General features: G+C 56.3%; 1 long non-coding RNA gene across 1 annotated transcript; it reads left to right on the plus strand.

The window, feature by feature from the left end:
• The first annotated feature begins 13,740 nt into the window (after positions 1-13,740).
• On the plus strand, positions 13,741-15,523 carry LOC107537061 (uncharacterized). Its single transcript, XR_001603199.2, has 3 exons — positions 13,741-13,918; positions 14,263-14,634; positions 15,022-15,523. It is a non-coding gene; the product is annotated as an uncharacterized LOC107537061 (long non-coding RNA).
• The last annotated feature ends 2,114 nt before the right edge of the window (positions 15,524-17,637 follow it).

Here is a 17,637-nt window from a genome sequence, read left to right on the forward strand (position 1 = left end):
GCCCCGACTCCCGCCCGCGCGGCCGGTGCGCTCCGGGGGCGGCCGGGCGCCCACCTCGGGCTACCGCGGGGCGCCCCGGGCGAGCGCGCGCGCCCCCGCCGTCAGCACCGCGCCCCGGGCCCGGCGCCGAGCTCGCGGGGACGCGAGGAGCCCCCGCCGTCGGGAGGGGGTGGTCTCGCCCAACATGGCGGCCGCGCGCCGGCGTCTCCCGTCGGGCCCCGCGGCGGCGAGCGCGACCACGTGGGACGCCGGGGGGGAGTGGGTCTGCGCGGCTGCGCCGGGAGGGGGCGCCCGGGCGCAGTGCGGGGCGCGCCCCCCGCGTGACCAGCCCGGCGCGCCGGGGCTGCAGCCGCCCGCCCAGGCCCGCCCCACGCGGGTACCTCCCGGCGGTCACGGCGGTCACGGCGGTCGGGCTGCTCTCGCCACCCCCGCGGCGCGGACGGGGTCACGGGGGCGGGGTCGCGGCCCGGGGGTGGGGCTCGCGTCGGGCTCTCAGGGTGTTTCTACCCCGCAGGTTCATCCCGGGCGGGGCCCCATCCCCAGTGACGCTCGGCGTGGGTGTTCCCGTCGCTCTCCTTTCCTCTCTCCGATCAACAAGGTAATAAGTAATAAATAATAAGTAATAAGTAATAAGTAATAAATAATAAATAATAAGTAATAAGTAAGCGCATGTTTATTGGCCTTAAGGAGAAAAAGGACGGGAGAGACTTCAGTCGCTGCCCCCCAAGGGCCCCTCCCGGGATGGAGCTTGTCACCTGGGCAGGTGCCCGACCCCCAGGAACCAGACCCCGTCCCCCAGGAACCAGCCCCCCGTCCCCCAGGAACCAGCCCCCCGTCCCCCAGGAACCAGCCCCCCGTCCCCCTAAGGAACCAGCCCCCCGTCCCCCAGGAACCAGCCCCCCGTCCCCCTAAGGAACCAGCCCCCCGTCCCCTAAGGAACCAGCCCCCCATCCCCTAAGGAACCAGCCCCCGTCCCCGAGGAACCAGCCCCCCGTCCCCCAGGAACCAGCCCCCCGTCCCCCAGGAACCAGCCCCCCGTCCCCCAGGAACCAGCCCCCCGTCCCCCTAAGGAACCAGCCCCCCGTCCCCCAGGAACCAGCCCCCCGTCCCCCTAAGGAACCAGCCCCCCGTCCCCTAAGGAACCAGCCCCCCGTCCCCCTAAGGAACCAGCCCCCCGTCCCCTAAGGAACCAGCCCCCCGTCCCCGAGGAACCAGCCCCCCGTCCCCCAGGAACCAGCCCCCCGTCCCCTAAGGAACCAGCCCCCCGTCCCCTGGAGGACGCGTCACCACTGAGCGGCGCTGCCCGGCCCGTTTGGGGCTGTACTTTGGTCACTGCAGGGGCACCGCTGATGGGGCGCCTGCATTACCCTTAGAAAGGGGCCGGGAGCCGGGAAGTCGGTGCTGAACGGGGACCGAGCCTCCGCTTGGGGAGATGCCAGTTCTTAGAGCGACGGTGACGGTGGTGGTGTTACTGTGAACGTGCCGAGCGCCCGGCCTGCAGGTGGAAACAGCCCAGACGGTCAGCGTCCCGTCGTCGTCGGGGCTCCACCTCACCTGGAAGAGAAGACAAAGAGCCGAGTCTCCACCTCACCTGGAAGAGAAGACAAAGAGCCGAGTCTCGGGCCGCCTGAGGCGCTGCCCCTTCCTCCAGCTGGCCCCCCGCAGCCGCTCAGCCCCACACGGTGTCCCCGCCCGTGACTGAGGAGTGACCCCCATGCACGGGGCACAACCGTTCTCCTAAAGGCAAAACCAGTCTTTCCTAGAGGTTGGAGTTTATCCTAGAGGTCAGATTTTATCCTAGAGGTCGGAGTGTATCCCAGAGCTCGGAGTGTATCCCAGAGCTCGGAGTTTGTCCCAGAGGTCGGAGTGTGTCCCAGAGGTCAGAGTGTGTCCCAGAGCTCGGAGTGTGTCCCAGAGGTCGGAGTGTCTCCTAGAGCTCAGAGTGTCTCCCAGAGGTCGGAGTGTCTCCTAGAGCTCGGAGTGTGTCCCAGAGCTCGGAGTGTCTCCCAGAGCTCGGAGTGTATCCTAGAGGTCGGAGCTCTCATTTCCAGCCTCATCTGCGGTTTCCGTGGGGCGTGAAGGCACGACCTTCGAGAAAGGCCAGGGCGAGGGGCCGCGTTGGGCAGAGGAAGGGGTCAAGCCGCAGCCTGCGAGCCATGGAGCAGGACAGTGGCTGGAGGCAGAGGGGCCAGGCCGGTCCACACCGGCGGCTCCAGGCTGAGGGTGGCCTGGGGGCCTGGGTGTGCACTGAGAACCCTCTCCAGAGAAAGGTGCAGCTGGACGCTGCCAGCAGGGCCGCCTCAGGACGCGCCAGGGACCAGGCTGCGTCGGGGTCACCGCCGCCAGTGAAGGGAGCGGTGGGCTCCCTGCCTCACCAGGTGGTACGTTCTGTGCCAGTCCTTTCAGTCCTGCTCGTCCGCACACCTACCCTCTTCCCTATGACATCAGTATTTTATTCCACATTTTTATGCAGAGTTGGCAGTTACCATTTGTGAAACTCACTGCGGAAAACGGGCGACATGGGGGCCTGGGTTGGATCCTGGGACAGACACAAGCCGTCCATGGAAAACCGGTGAAACCTAAGCGGTGCCTGGAGTTTAGTTAACGGAGCCGTGCTAAGCGTCGCTGTGACGGGTGAAACGCTGGCATCAGGGCTCACGAGAACGCGCTTTGCCACGGTTCTGTAAATTTGAAATTATTCCAAATAACAGGAGGACCTGGAGGTGTCGGATCCACAGACAGAAAGGAGGGCGGGCGCTGGGGCTGGGGGTGGGACGGGGAGTGCGGTTTTTTGTTTGTTTTTTGTTTTTTGGTGTTTTTTTAAATATATCTTTATTGATTTCAGAGAGAGAAAGGAGAGGGAGAGAGAGATAGAAACATCAATGATGAGAGTCATTGATCAAGCCCGCAACCCGGGCATGTGCCCTGACCGGGAACCGAACCCCGATCGCCTGGATCCCAGGTCGACGCTCAACCCCTGAGTCACCCCGGCCAGGCGGGAGTGCGTGTTTCGTGGGGACAGTCCCGGTTTGGGAAGACGAGAGCGGTGGTGACGGCTGCCCCGCTGTGTGGCTGTGCTTCATGCCGCTGAACTGTGCACTTAGAGATGGTTAAATGGTAACTTTTATCTTACGTATACTTTACCACAACCAGATGTTTTTAAAAGACAAAAAATGTTTCAAGCCATCGATGTCCTGCCAGCTGGCGGGGTGACCTCGAGAAGGGTGCTGAACTGACCAGGCCTTGGGCTCTTGGGTGAATGGTGCCCTTTGGGTGCTGGGATCCTGGAAAGAGTCCAGGGACGTGCCCGCAGGCGGCGCTCCTGCCCACCCTCTCGGTCGACGAGCGGGCTGCCCGGTCCCCTTCCAGCCCCGACGCAGCAGGCGGCTCTCAGGTGGGGTCTCAGTCCTGCCTCCGGGACAGTTTATCTGAACGGGGCAGTTTCTGTGGTCACAGAGCAGGGAGGGGACAGAGCAGGGCCTGAGGGACTGAAGGGTCCAGTGTGGCCCCTGAGCCTCCCAACCCCCCCTCCTGGGCTGACCAAGCACACCGCTGTCCCAGCAGGGGCTGGTTCGACCCTCTCCTGGGATGTCCTTCGAATGCGGGGTGAGGTCAGGAGTCAGACGGTCCTCACCGACTCCATCGTCACCGCCTCTGAGCCTGTCTCCTGGCTGTGACTCGGGTCACTGCCGCCGGCTTGGAGCACGATGGAGCCCACACGGTGGGGGTGTTTCCACCTTGGTCCCGGCTGTACCCTGGGGTCCCTGGAGCCAGCTGCCAGGCGCTCGGACTTCCCACAGGGTTCACTCACTCAGCCCCCAGACGACCCTGAGGGAGAGAGGAACATCAGCTTGTTACCCACTTATTTATGCGTTCATTCATTGGTTGATTTTTAATGGGGATATTCTTTTTTTTATTGAGTTCAGAGAGAGGGAGAGAGAGAGAGAAACATCAATGACGCAAGATAATCGTTAACCGGCTCCCTCCTGCATGGCCCTGCTGGGGGTCGAGCCTGAAGCACAGGCGTGTGCCCTGACGGGGAATTGAGCCAGTGCCCTGCAGGTTCATGGGTCGATGCTCAACCGCTGAGCCATGCCGGCCGGGCCCATTGGTTGATTCTTGTATGTGTCCTGACCGTGGATCAAACCCGCAACCTTGACGTATTGGGATGACCCTCTAACCAACTGAGCAGCCTGGCCAGGGCCTCTTGGCATTTTTTTCCCCCTTAGTGATCAGATCGCATTTATTGTAAAATAGAACTTAGCTGTCCCATGATTCCAAATGTAAACTGGTTTAGCGGCCCACAGACCAGCATCGCCTGTCCATCTGATTCTGACGATTCTACCTGGAACACAATAAATTCAAAGTACACTGTGTATCCCTAGGATCTGCCAGTATCATGAATGAAAGTCAACCAAATTTAACCGTGGGTGGTCGATTCATCAGAAAGGTGGATTTAAGCATCGTCAGTGGTGACTTCACCTCGACTCCTGGCTCGGTACTGATGGAAGCAGCCTGCGGAACAGCCTCGGAAGGGCTGTGTGCGTCGATGAGTCGCCTGCGGGCCCGTCTCGAGCCCTCCGGGCAGAGCGTGTCCTTGCGGGGATTCTGAGTCTTGGTGGGCGTCCAGACCGGTCCTTGCACTTTGAGGCTCTTCTTCACGCCCTGATCAGGTCCGCACGCACCTTCTCCAGAGACTTGACGTGGCGGCTGGTTAGAGTCATTCTAATTTGGTGAACGGCCACCTCAGCTTCCACGGGCGTCTTGCCGACGTCTTTAAAGGCGGCGGCCGCGGTGTGGCTTCCTCGGGACAGCGACAGCGGTGAGGCAGGAGCAGGAGCGGGTGGGCGGAGCTGCGCGGCGCCCCGTCTTCCCAAAGAGCTCGTGGGCATCGCTGACAGAAGTGCAGAGGAGTCTGCACACGGCTCCCCTCCACCCAGGTTTTCTTAGCACTCCATTACACGTATTGGGGCGACGGCAGCTAGTGGGAGCGTGCTGGTTTCAGGCGGGGCTCCTATGTTACAGGACCTGTCTGTTGCTCTGTGAGCCCCCCACCCACAGGTTTTTAAATGCTTACAGTTTATCACGTTTGCCTCAGGCGTCTTTCTAAGGAAAAATAAGGATTTGAAGGCCCCTAAATCCTGTTTTCTCCCCTCCTCAGAAGAAGCCATCACGTGTCTAGAAGTAAGATATGTAGATATAGATATAGATAGATGATTGATAGATAGATGATAGATGATAGGTGATAGAGAATAGAGATAGATAGATAGATGATGATAGATAGATAGATGATAGATAGATAGGTAGATAGATAGATAGATAGATGATAGATAGATAGATGATAGATAGATAGATAGATAGATAGATAGATAGATAGATGATAGATAGATAGATAGATAGATAGATAGATGATAGATAGATAGATAGATAGATGATAGATAGATAGATAGATAGATAGATAGATAGATAGATAGATAGATAGATAGATAGATATTGCCCCGGCCGGTTTGGCTCGGTGGTTAGAGCGTCGCCCACACACTGAAGGGTCCCGGGTTTGATTCCAGCCAAGGGCCTGGATGTCAGTTGCAGGCTCGATCCGGGGCTCCTGTGGGAGGCAACCAGTCGATGTGTCTCTCACATTGATGTTTCACGCTCTGTGAAAAGCAATGAAAAAAATATCCTCAGAGATTAAAAAGATAAATATATATTATATAGTATAGGTTACATATAGTATATGTTATAGGTTATATATTGTAATATATATTAAATATATGTGTTGTCCCAAAAAAATGTATACACATTTTGACAGCTGATAGCTCAGTTTTGAAAATGAAATGTACTTTAACAAATGCTGCCTTTATAATTTTCAAAGTCTGTGTATACATTTATATACACATATATACACACACACACTGGCATTTTTAATGAAATTTTTATTGATTTCGTTTAGATTGATGTGCAGTTGTGAGAGATGACACTGCCCTGTTTCCCCAAATGGTACAAAGCTGCAGTGTAGTGTCCCCGCCGGGACCCTGGGGGCGTCGACACGTCCACGGAGCAGACTCATTTCCTCAGCTTGCCGCCCTCCTCTGCGCCGACGCAAACGTGGATAGTATATTACACCTAGTACGTTATACACGACACGGCCTTCTGCCCTGTCTGTCCTCCCACAGACAATGTTTTCAAGGTCGTCCATCTCGGTAGGTGCTGTTCCCACTCATGTGCTTACGCGGACAGAACCGCAATTTTTTTGTCACTCCACAGTGACAGCAAAGTGGGCTGTTCTTGTTTTTTGGGTTTTTGGTTTTTTTTTGTATTACAGGCAGTGCTACCATGAAGAGCCTTTGGGGGTGCCCAGTTTTAAGGGACAATATATTTCCTATCATACCCTCGAGGTCGTAGAGACCCTGGTCTTTTTTTCTTTTTAATATATTTGTATTGATTTCAGAGAGGGAGAGAGAGAGAAACATCAGTGATGGGAGGCATTGATCAGCTGCCTCCTGCAGCCCCCAACTGGGGATCGGACCCCCAACCTGGGCATGTGCCCTGGCCCGGAATTGAACCGTGACCTCTAGGTTCACAGGTTGATGCTCAACCGCTGAGCCACGCCAGCCGGGCAGGGATAATATATTTTCCATCCTACCCCGAGGTTGTAGAGACCCTGATCTTTAACTTCTTCCACATATGATGAGGCCGTTAGCCGAAGCTCAAGGTCGAGCTCAAGGTCACCCAGGGTGGCAAATGCCCCTACCTTCCTTCGGATCTTAATTCTTTATGTATGGCAATGATAGTTCTTTCTAGTGGTTATTTTCTTGCAGCTCATCGATGATTTTGATAAGATGGGTTTTACATTTTACTCAGCACCTTAGTTGTTTCATCAGAAGAGTTTATCCAAGTAGCCCGTCGAACAGCCATGTTCTCAGGCCAGGGAGGCCCAGGGAACGCTGGACGTGGGAAACATACCCAGGACTTTAAGTGCCAGAGCGACAAGCTCGTGTGACCACGGGCACCAGGAACAGGCGCGAAGGTGAGGCGCAGGCCGGAGGGATGGGCTTCGACAGGGAGAACAGGCTTCGCGGTGGTGACCTAGGATTTAGGAAGGACTCATCGCCTCACTATGAAAAAGATGGACCCCCCGAAAGAGGCGAAGGGGTGAGTGGGCAGTCAGCGGGGCAGGGACTCTGGGCTTGAGCGTGTGAAGGCCGCTCGCCTTGCTACGAGCTGGTGCAGTGGGTATTGATATTATTCTCATCCGCGGCGCCTGGGCCTTTCTTTCCCCGAGGAGCGCCCTTCGTTGGGAAACTCTCTTCGGTGCAGAAGGTGGGACGTGGGCTGCGCCCAGCGGGGCTTGCAGTGGACGGGAGCTGGCTTGCGGGGCACAGGGCGCCTGCATCCCAGTCTCAGGGCCGCGGGGGCTGCGGGCTCCTCCTGCCCCCAGGGACAGCCGCCTGCGGTGCCCAGCTGAGCTCTGGCGGCTGGGCCTGGGCACGGGACTCAGGTGAGCTCTGGGCACGAGCGGCTCCCTTCTGCCGGCTGAGCTGTGGGCCTGGAGTCCCAGCCTCCAGGAGACTCATTCCCTCTCTGCTTACACTGGGAATCCACCCCCCAGGGAAACGCACGTTCAAACACCAGTTACGTGGATGCCCCGTCATGCCCACGAGACAAGGAGAGCCGGGAATATCCGCGGGCGGCTGGAGGGAAGGAGAGTTGGTCGAGATCCTTCGAAGGACAGTTTGCTCACGTCTAGGAGGTTGGAATGCAGGCGCCTCATGACGGGAAATCCCACTTCGGGCCCTGTCCTGGGAACTACAGCTTGTGGAGGCCAACACAAGGCCCTGGGCGGCGTGGCTCCGTGCTTAGGACGTGGTCCGGGTACACGAGCTTTCGAGTTCCACCCCCGGTCAGGGCACATACAGGAACCAACTAATGCCCAGCTGGTGTGGCTCAGCGGTGGAGCGTCGACCGAGGCACCACGAGGTCGAAGGTTCGATTCCCGGTCGGGGCACACGTGGGGGCTGGATCCCGGGTGGGGGGTGTGCAGGAGGCAGCCGATCAGCGACTCTCCCCATTGATGTTTCTCTCCCCCTCCCTTTCCCTTCCTCTCTCTGAAATCAACAAAAATATTTTTTTTAAAAAATCAAATCAACCGATCGGTAAAAAAGACTTTCGTTAAATTTATTTTTTATTTTTTAATCCTCACTTGAAGGTATTTTTCCACGGCTTTTTCAGAGAGTGGGAGGGAGAGAAACACCGATGGGAGAGAGAGACGTTGATGGGCGGCCTCCCGAAGCCCCCTCACCTGCGGCCGGGGATGGAGCCTGCAACCTGGGTGCGCACCCTCGGCCGGGACTGAATCTGGGACCTTTCAATCCACAGGCCGACGCGCTAACCACTGAGCCAAACCAGCCAGGGCAAGACTTTTTTTTTTAAAGAGCAATTTAAGGTTCCCAACAAAATTGGGAGGGAGGTGCGGAGATTTCCCATGAGCTCCCTGCCCCAGCACGCACAGCGGCCTCTCCCATTTCCTCAGCTCGCAGGCCCGAGTGGGGCCTGGTGACCAGGGACGTGCCTGAGCCGCTACTCAGGTTCACAGTTTACCTTAGGGTTCGATAAGGTCCCTGGCAAACTCCCATTCTCGGCAGAAGCAGTCGCAGAAGCAGGAACTTGGCAACCGACAAACCACAGAGTGACCACAGGCCCCTGCCAAACCGCAAATGACGGGCGAGAACACCTGTATCTTACTCCAGGAGCCACAGAAAGAACACAGAAAAAAACCCACAGTTTACCTCCTTCCCCAGCTCCGCACCCCCCACTCCCCCTCCCGTGGGACTAAGCCCCTGAAAAGCAGTGTCTGCCCCCTGGGGTGGTGACTGCCCCCTGAGCCTCCCCCACCTGCACCCAGGTGGTTTTCAGTAAATCTGTGGTTAGCTCTCAACAGGCCTCGTGCATCTGCCCCTCGGCGAATCCCCCCAACAGGTTCACTCTCAGGGTGGTACATCCTACGGGGTCGGACAAACGGGAAAGTGCTTTGTTCTTAATTTCATTTCCAACCGGCCTGTTGCTACTACGTGGAAACGCAGTTGGTTTTTGTGTATTGGTCTTGCATCCCGCCTGCTGGGTAAGTTCACGTATCTAATTCTAGTTGTGTTTTTTAGTTTTGTTTTTAGGTTCCTTCGCGTTTCCTACATACTTCCACATGCATCTTCCTTTCCAGTCAGGGCTGAGCAGAGGCGAGGGCGAAGCACACATCTCGCCTTATCGCCGATCCCGGGGAGTGTTCAGCTTTGGCTGTTAGGTGCGGAGGCTTTCGGGTTGATAGATGCTCTCAATCAGGTTGAAGAAATTCCTTATAGTCCTAGTTTGCAGAGTTATGTCATGAACGGGTGTTGAATTTTGTCCAATGTTTTGGCTTTTTGTTGTTGCATTTTTTTGCATTAATTTTCCCCCGAATTTTATATTTTCTGCATAGAAGGTGATCATACGGTTCTTCTGTTAATACAGTGAGTTATAACGATTTATTTTTATTATTATTTTTAAATTATTTTATTTTTTTATATGTCTTTATTGATTTCAGAGAGAGGAAAGGAGAGGGAGAGAGAGAGAGATAGAAACATCAATGAGGAGAGAGTCATTGATCGGCTGCCTCCTGAACAACCCCGACTGGGGATCGAGCCCGCAACCTGGGCAGGTGCCTTGACCGGGAATCGAACCCAGATCACCTGGATCCTAGGTCGATGCTCAACCGCTGAGCCACGCCCGGCCGGGCTATACTGATTTTTTGAATAATTAAACCAAAATTACATTCCTGGAAGAAGCCCTGCTTATGCAAGATCGCTGTGATTTTTTCTTTAGAAACTCAATAGAGTTCACCAGTGAAGCCATTAGGACCAGGAGTTTCCTTTGTGAGGAAGTAGTTTTGTTTGTTTTTTAAAGTGTGGTGAAATGCACCTAACATAAGTTTACCACCTTAATCTTTTTTTTTTTTTAAGTATGTTTTTATTGATTTCAAAGAGAGGAAGGGAGAGGGAGAGATAGAAGCATCAATGTTGGGAGAGAATCATTGATCGGCTGCCTCCTCTGGCCCCCAAAGATTCACATCCATCGAGTATGCAAAATACATTTATTCTAAATCTCATCTAAATCTCAGCAGCTCAGAGGTTGATCCAACCTAGGATCCAGGAAATCAAGGTTCGATCCCTGGTGCAGGTCACGTGCCCGGTTTGTGGGCTCGATCCCCAGTAGGTGGGCCTGCAGGAGGCAGCCGACCAACGACATTTCTGTCTCCCTCTCCCTCCCTCTCTCTGAAATCAATAAAGACACATTTTTAAGATAAAAAATAAAATAAATCTCAGTAGCTCGAAAATCCCAAATCTCATCACCTAAATAATGTAAATCAGCTGTGGGTGAGGCTCCTTGCAGATTCATCCCCAGGCAAAATTCCTTTCCTTCTGTGCACTTAGAAAGCGAGTGATCTAATCCCCACATCCAGTGGGTGTGTGACAGACCCAATTCCCCGTCACAAAGGGAGAACTTGGAAGGAACCGCAGGCCCCAGTCCGAAGCTACTTTGAGATCCAAGGAGCAGCCAGTAAGGTTTCCAGGCCTAGGAATTACCCTCCAAGGCTGAAGGTTATGCTAGGAATTCTGCCCCCTGGGCCCTGGCTCCTCCCTGAGTTTTCCTTCCTTTTTCCTGGCGGGTCGCAGGCCTGGCGTTGTCGGCCTGTCTCCTGCCTGCAGAAGGCTGAGGGTCGGGCAGCCTTCTTTCATCTCGCCTTTCCCCGTCTAGGTGGGCAGTGTTTCTGCGGACATAACGGGCTCGGGAACCTTGTGGGTCTCCCAGGGACGTCATGAGAAAGGAGGGTCGTCCCCAGTCGTCCCTGAATAACTCGTCTGTTGTTTGCTTCTGCCGAGATGGCACGGACCTGTCCTCTCCAAAAGCCCTTCCTGCCCTGGCCCGGGTGGCTCAGTTGGTTGGGCACCATCCTGTGCCTCTGTGGACGGAAAGGGCCCCCCAGCCCCCCTCCCCCCGTGCTAACCTGACGAGCTTAGGGGGGGCCTGCGTGGCGGCCTTGCAAACTCAGAGACCTAAAGTAGATACACAGGATGGTCTGAAATGAAAACTTTTGACTAAAAGCAGTTTACGGTGGGTCGTCATGTCCCAGGCCGGTCTCTTCCCTGACAAAGGTCCGTCTTGACCTTAACTGAGCCGTCTCTGGCCTTTTGCGTCTGAGATAACAGTCCTTTGGAATGTGAGGGTGACTCCGTGGTTTCCAGACCCCTCAGGGCACAACCCAGTGCCCCGGGGCGGGGACCACAAATTCTCATTGTTACGTTAATTGCTGACAGAGAACCTCCTGCACCTACCGAAGGAAAACCCGCCTGTGTCTATCATTTTACTTTTCACCCACCCCCAGGGGTTCCCCTCCCCCCTCCCGCCTCCCGCCTCCCGCCTCCCGCCTCCCGCCTCCCGCATCCACACCCGAGGGCTTCACGCAGCCCACTTAGGTCTTCATGGAACCCACCGTTTGGATTGTAATGTGTAAATCAAGGAGCAACACTGCCCTTCTGCGGAGTGTTATCTCAAACCTTTAAATAAACTGACAACGATTCTTCACAGGTTTGAATGTTTCTTGCGTTAAATGTTTGATTCTTCACAGGTTTGAATGTTTCTTACGTTAAATGTTTGATTCTTCACAGGTTTGAATGTTTCTTACTGCAAAAGGCTGCTGCTTCGGTTCCCAGTCATGGCACCTGCCCAGGTTTCGCGACGGATCCCCAGTAGGGGATGTGCAGGAGGTAACCGATCGTCATATCGCTTTCCCATCGATGTTTCTCTCTCTCTCTCTCTCTCAAAATCAATAAAATAAAAAAAATCCCGGCCCTGGCCGGGTAGCCCATTGGTTGGAGCACCCTCCCCATATGCCAAGGTTGCGGGCTGGCTCCCCTGTCAGGGGCTCGTACAAGAAGCAACCAACAAATGTGTAAACAAGTGGGTGTTTCTCTCTGCTCTCCTTCCACTCTCTCTAAAATCAAGTTTAAAAATTTAATTTAAAAAAATTAAGATTTTTTTATAAAGCCTTTCCGCGGGACTGGATGCTGTGACCTTTGTTTCTTCCCAGGCACCAGAAGACGGCTGTCGGGCCAGCCCCAGGCTTTCTCTCCAAAGCACACGTCCCGACCGGGTGTCTCCTGTTTTACTGTCTTCCGTAGCCTGGACGGTTCTTTTCCCTTTACCTGTAGGACCCGACTTAGCCAAGCTCTCCCCTACTATTCCCGCAGTTTCCAATGACACCCTCATTTCCTCCGAGCGCCACCAGAAGTGCCTTCAGTGTTCATGTTTCTACCAACGGCCCATTTATGGCCATTCAGGTGTGTCACCTAGGGTGACAGGTTTTCCGTGCCATGGTATATGTCACCTAGGGTGACAGGTTTTCCGTGCCATGGTCCTCACTTTCTTGAGTCCTTACTAGCAGAGCCGTGACCATCCACACGTCTACCAACTGTCTATTCAAGGCAACCTGGGCTTTTCCTATCACGCTTCTCAAAGTCCTGTCAGTCTCCATTCGCTCCTGAATTCCAAAGCCAGCCCCGTTTTTAGGTATTTGTTAGAGCAACACCCCCCTCGGGCACCGTATGGGCATTCTGCGCGTTTGCGCTGAAGTGTGGCATTTCATTGAGTGACCCTCCACCACGTCACCCGGCCTACTGCTCGTAGGCACTTGGGTTTCTCCAGTTTTTAGCTACTTGAATGAGGCTTCTGGAGGGGGCTCCTGCAGCAAGGCGTCTGGGGAATGCCGGACTCTCTGATTAACCTTCCTTGCAACTGGTTAACTCTGTAGCCTCAGGCTTGGCTGGCGGCGGGACAGCTGGAATGCGGCCCAGAGATAAAGTCGGGCCCAGAAGGAGGCTAATGAATGCATAGAGTGCGAAGCCCGCCCGGCGCTATCTGTAACTTAGACCTGCGCTGTTCTTCCTGGTGGTCTACCTGCCGCCCCACCACATGCTTTTAGCATTAACCCCTGTAAAAAAGAGGCCCTGTCCTGCAAGGGTGGGGATGGTCCCCGGCCACCGCCACTGGGAGCAGCCGCTTTGCCCGTGTGCGCAAGTCTCTCCCGCTAAAGCCCTAACGCATTTGAATGAGCTACGTGTCAGTTCTTCAGAATCGACCCTGAATGCAGACCTCTGGGGCCTTCCCCCAGCACCCCTAAGAATGAGTCTCTTTGTGTGTGTGGACGTGCACTTTTATTTCTCTTGGGTGACCAGGTGTGGAGTGGCCTCGGGGTGTCGTCTTTTTCTACTTGGTCTTGTGGGGACAGCCAGCTTCCAGGCTGCTTCTAGAGGCTGGTAGGTTATCGCTTCATTCCTCCTGATTTCATCTAGGACGGTCAGGCCCATTTCCCACCCTTGCTGGGACCTAAGCCTTCCACCCCTCTCGCCTTAACCCGGGTTCCTAAGACCTTTGTTATTTCTGGAAGCTCTGTGCGCGGTGTTGGCTCAGCTTTGTTCACCCTGTAACTGGCACTGTCTTGCTCTTGACTCCAGCAAGGTAGTACGAACATTTTGGGGGGTAAGGGTTTAGCCAGCACTCCTGTACGTTTGTGGAAAGGTGAAGGTGCTTCTGCATCAGCTCATAAACTTTAACCTTTGGGGGAAACCCTTTGGAGTAAGTCATATATATATATTTAACCCTCACCTGAGGATATTTTTTCCGTTGCTTTTCAGAGAGAGTGGAAGGGGGAGAGAGAGAGAGACGTCGGGGGGAGAGAGACACATCCATTGGTTGCCTCCTGCACGTGCCCGACCTGGGCAAGGCATCGATCCTGCAACCCAGGTACATGCCCTTGGCTGGAATCGAACCTACAACCCTTCAGTCCACAGGCTAACGCTCTAACTACTGAGCAAGACTGGCCAGGGCCGGAGTAAGTAATACTAATATATTCATTTTACACATGAGCAGACTGAAGCGGAGGGAGGTTAAGTAGCTTGTCCAAATCTAATTAGGAAAGCCAACATTTTAGAGACGTCTCAACCTTCCTGGGGTTTCCCGGAGGACACGAGCGAGTCTCTTATCCAGGTGGGAATTTCTGAGAATACCTGAGAGGCACGGCCTGGACGGTGTCCCAGGGTCACCGCAGGCCTGACAGCGTGACTGTCACCAGATGACACTGGTTCAGCGCCTAGCACAGGGCCTGCCACATAATAAGTGTATAAATGTTTGAGGCTATTCATATGCTTAATGAATTATCATTTTCTCTGCTTTTAGAGTCCCCTCTCCTCTCCCACCGTAACTGGCAGAGCTGTAGGCAGCCTCCATACCAAACCTCCTGAAACAAGACGTGGTGGGCCGACCAGAATTCCCTGACGCAGGGTGTCGAGGGGCAATGGCTGGCTGGCGTCATCGCATCGGGGGGTGCCACAGGGGCGGAGGGCGTCTCTGGTCCCAGCAGTATGGGGTTGCTTCCCAGCCCTTCTGTTGACCGGCTCTGCCATCTGAGTGCGTTGGGCTTCTCTGGCCTCGGTTACCTGGAGATCACAGTATTACTGGAAAGGGGACCTGGCCCTTGGCAGGTCTGCCTGGAGCCAGCTGGCAGTGTTGCTGACTTTGCGCAGGAAAAATCTCACAACACTAGTCCAGGTGAGTTTTAGAGGACATTTATTACAGCTGGGGGCAGTGACACAAGGAAGGGCCGGGGAAATGAGCCTCGGCTGGGCCGCCTGGCTCACTAAGAAGTCAGAGAAAAAGGGGCCTTGGGGACAGGTTCAGGGGGTTTGCCCGGGATGAACTGCCACTGCTCTTTGCTGCCCTGGGTGTAAGCTTTGTGGGGACCCTAGAGTTTGGAGACGTGTGCCTGGGGGGGAGGGAAGGGGGTAGGCACGGGCGTGCCCTGGGAAGGAGAGCTCGTGCGGGGACCTTTGTTTTGAGGGGTTTTTAAAGCTCAGCAGAAGTTTAAGATGGCAGGGGCTGCTCTGTGGTCCTGGGTTCCGAGTGCCAACCATGAGTGCCATCTCTTTGTGGATCCAGGTCACCGAGCGCTGAGATTGTTACCGCAATGTGACACAGCCCATCCTGAGCAGTACGTGAACCGGTATTCACGTTTCTAGGATATACTTACTCCTCAGAGCATTTCAGCCAGTCCTTTGAAAGGTCCCTGGCAGGATGGGAATCCTTGGGTTCTTGTCGGGTGACGGACGGAGCCCCTTCCTGCACGCCCACCTGTGCCGGGAGGCCCGGGCGTCGGCGTTCAGCCCGCGAGGTCTGTGAGTTTTCGTCGACAGCTGTCATGTTCCTAAGTGGAAAGCGATGCATGCAGTACAACGGACACAAAGGACACACGGGCCGTCTCCACAGAACTGGATGCTTGCCGTTAATCTAAAGGTCCTAAAAATCAGAAATCCTGCCACTGACTCATCCAGGCGACACGGAAATAGTGTAAGAATTAGGCTTCTGAGTGAGGCGCTACCGAGGTTACAGGCAGGCGGGTTTCGGCGCAGTTCCCCACGACCTTGCTCGCCGCTAGGGGTGCCTGTCCCCTCCTCCTGGTGTTCAGAACCAGGGGCTCGTTCCCACCCCTAAGCCTCGCTCCATCCCGTTCAGCTCCATCAGGAGCTCGGAGGCGGGACCTCCCCTGGTCATCCCTGCGGTCCCTCCACAACCCCCTCTCCCACTGCCACGCAAACTTTGGGGCCTAGAAAACACTCGGGAAATGTTTGAGGGAATGAAACAAACTTTCCAACTCCGAGCAGTGGTCTTCCACCTGGTCTGCACATTAGAATCGCCTGGGGGAGCTTTAAAAAAAAACCCCAAAACCCACCCTGGCCAGTATTGCCCAGTGGTTGAGCACTGACCTGTGCACCAAGAGGGCGCAGGTTCGATACCCGGTCAGGGCACATGCCTGGGTTGTGGGCTTGATCCCCAGGAGGGGCGTGCAGGAGGCAGCCGATTGATGTCTCTCTCCCCCTCTCCCTTTCTCTCTAAAAATCAATAAAAACATATTAAAAAAAAAATCCCAAGTCCAGGCCACACCCCAGAGTGATTAAATCAGGATTTGTCAGGTGTGGTCTAGGCAGAGTTTATCCAAACGCCGCCCCCAGGCGATTAGGAAGCTCAGACAAGACCCAGAGCCGCTGAACTCAAGGCTGGTGACCACACGTCAGGGGCGCCCAAATGAAACAATACATTTAATCCGCTGCTATTCTTGAGCGATGCCTAATTTTATCCTCGCATAATGCTTTAGTTTCCAAAGGGCAATGAACTTTTAAACATCTAATAGACATGTTACAATCTACTGGTGGCAGAGATATGTAGCAAATAGTATCAAGAAGTAAGCTCTGTGGGTGTGTGCTGGGAGGGGGGGGACACGACACGGACGACGACGGGGGGATGGGGGGACGGGGGGGGGGGGACAGGGGACGGACGTACACACGGGTGGAGTCAGGGGCCAGGGGCCCTGCTGAGCCGAAAGGAAGCCCAGGGTGGGGAAGGAAGCAGAGACATGAGTGTGTGTCACAGGGCCCTGCAGTGTCCCGCTGTCACTTGGGAAGGCTATTTGCACACCTGGAGAAGCGCCTCCTGGGTTATGGTGTGGGGGGGGCATCACGGATGGTGCCAGCTCCCACAGATGCCCTGGTGTGCTGGGACCAGAGTGTCCTAAGTGTGGTGGCCTGCAAGTGAGGCAGGGTCCAGTACCTATAGCAAGGGGAACTGGCCACTTGGGGACTCTTCCTAGGACCCAGGCAGGGGTCTGGGCTCTTGACTGGCATAACTCCCTGGCATGCGCAGGCCTCAGCATCCGCAGGTCCCGACGCAGACTTTGGAAACAAGGCCGACCCTGACGGCGCACCGCCGACCCCTCCAGCTCCCGCTTCTGCCATTTCCGCCCCCGCCTCCCCACCTGCAGCGCCCGGACCACAGCCCTGCAGCCCTGTGATGCCTCAGGGCCCTCGCTCCGCTCCCTCCTCCGCCCGTCCCGCGGGGATCAGCTCAGGCTCCACCCCATCCGGGCTCCCTCACCCCTGGGCGCCGGAGACCCTCCTCTGCGGTGAGCCCACAGCCGTCTGGGCACAGCCCGGGCGCGCGCTCCGTCCCGGTCCCCCGTCCCTCCGTCGGTCCTCACCACCTGGAAGGCACCTGGAGCACCTGGTCGCCTGAGCACCCAGCCCGGGCCTGCGCGACCTCCCGGCGGCAGCGGGGGGGCTGGAGCGAGCGGGTGGAAAGCGAGCGCGTGAGTGGACGAGGGAGCGGGCAGACGCCGGACGGAGAGCGCGGGTGGGCGGGCGAGCGAGCGCGGGACGGGCGGTGCGTGGTAGGCGGGGAAGGAAATGGCGGGGAAGGGGCGAGGGGCTGAGCGCGTGACGACCGAGCCAGCGGGCAGGTGGCCGAGCGCGGGCAGGGACGGAGCCGGCGCCCGCGGCCCACCCGGGGCGACAAGCGAGGCACGCAGGACGCGGGGCGCGGGCCCCGAGCGCGCGCGGGCCCAGCTCCGGGCCGCGTGGCCCGGGCGGCGCAGAACTGCCCAGGCGTGGGCGTGGCCAGGCCGGACGCCGCTGAGCGTGGGCGTGGCCGGGCGCAGCGGGGCGTGGGCGGGGCGGGACCAGGCCGGGCACCGCGGGGCGGGGAGTGGGCGGGGCCAGGTCCGGG

The sequence above is a fragment of the Miniopterus natalensis genome, chromosome 4 (assembly GCF_054644295.1).
Source record: "Miniopterus natalensis isolate mMinNat1 chromosome 4, mMinNat1.hap1, whole genome shotgun sequence".
Classification (NCBI taxonomy): domain Eukaryota; kingdom Metazoa; phylum Chordata; class Mammalia; order Chiroptera; family Miniopteridae; genus Miniopterus; species Miniopterus natalensis.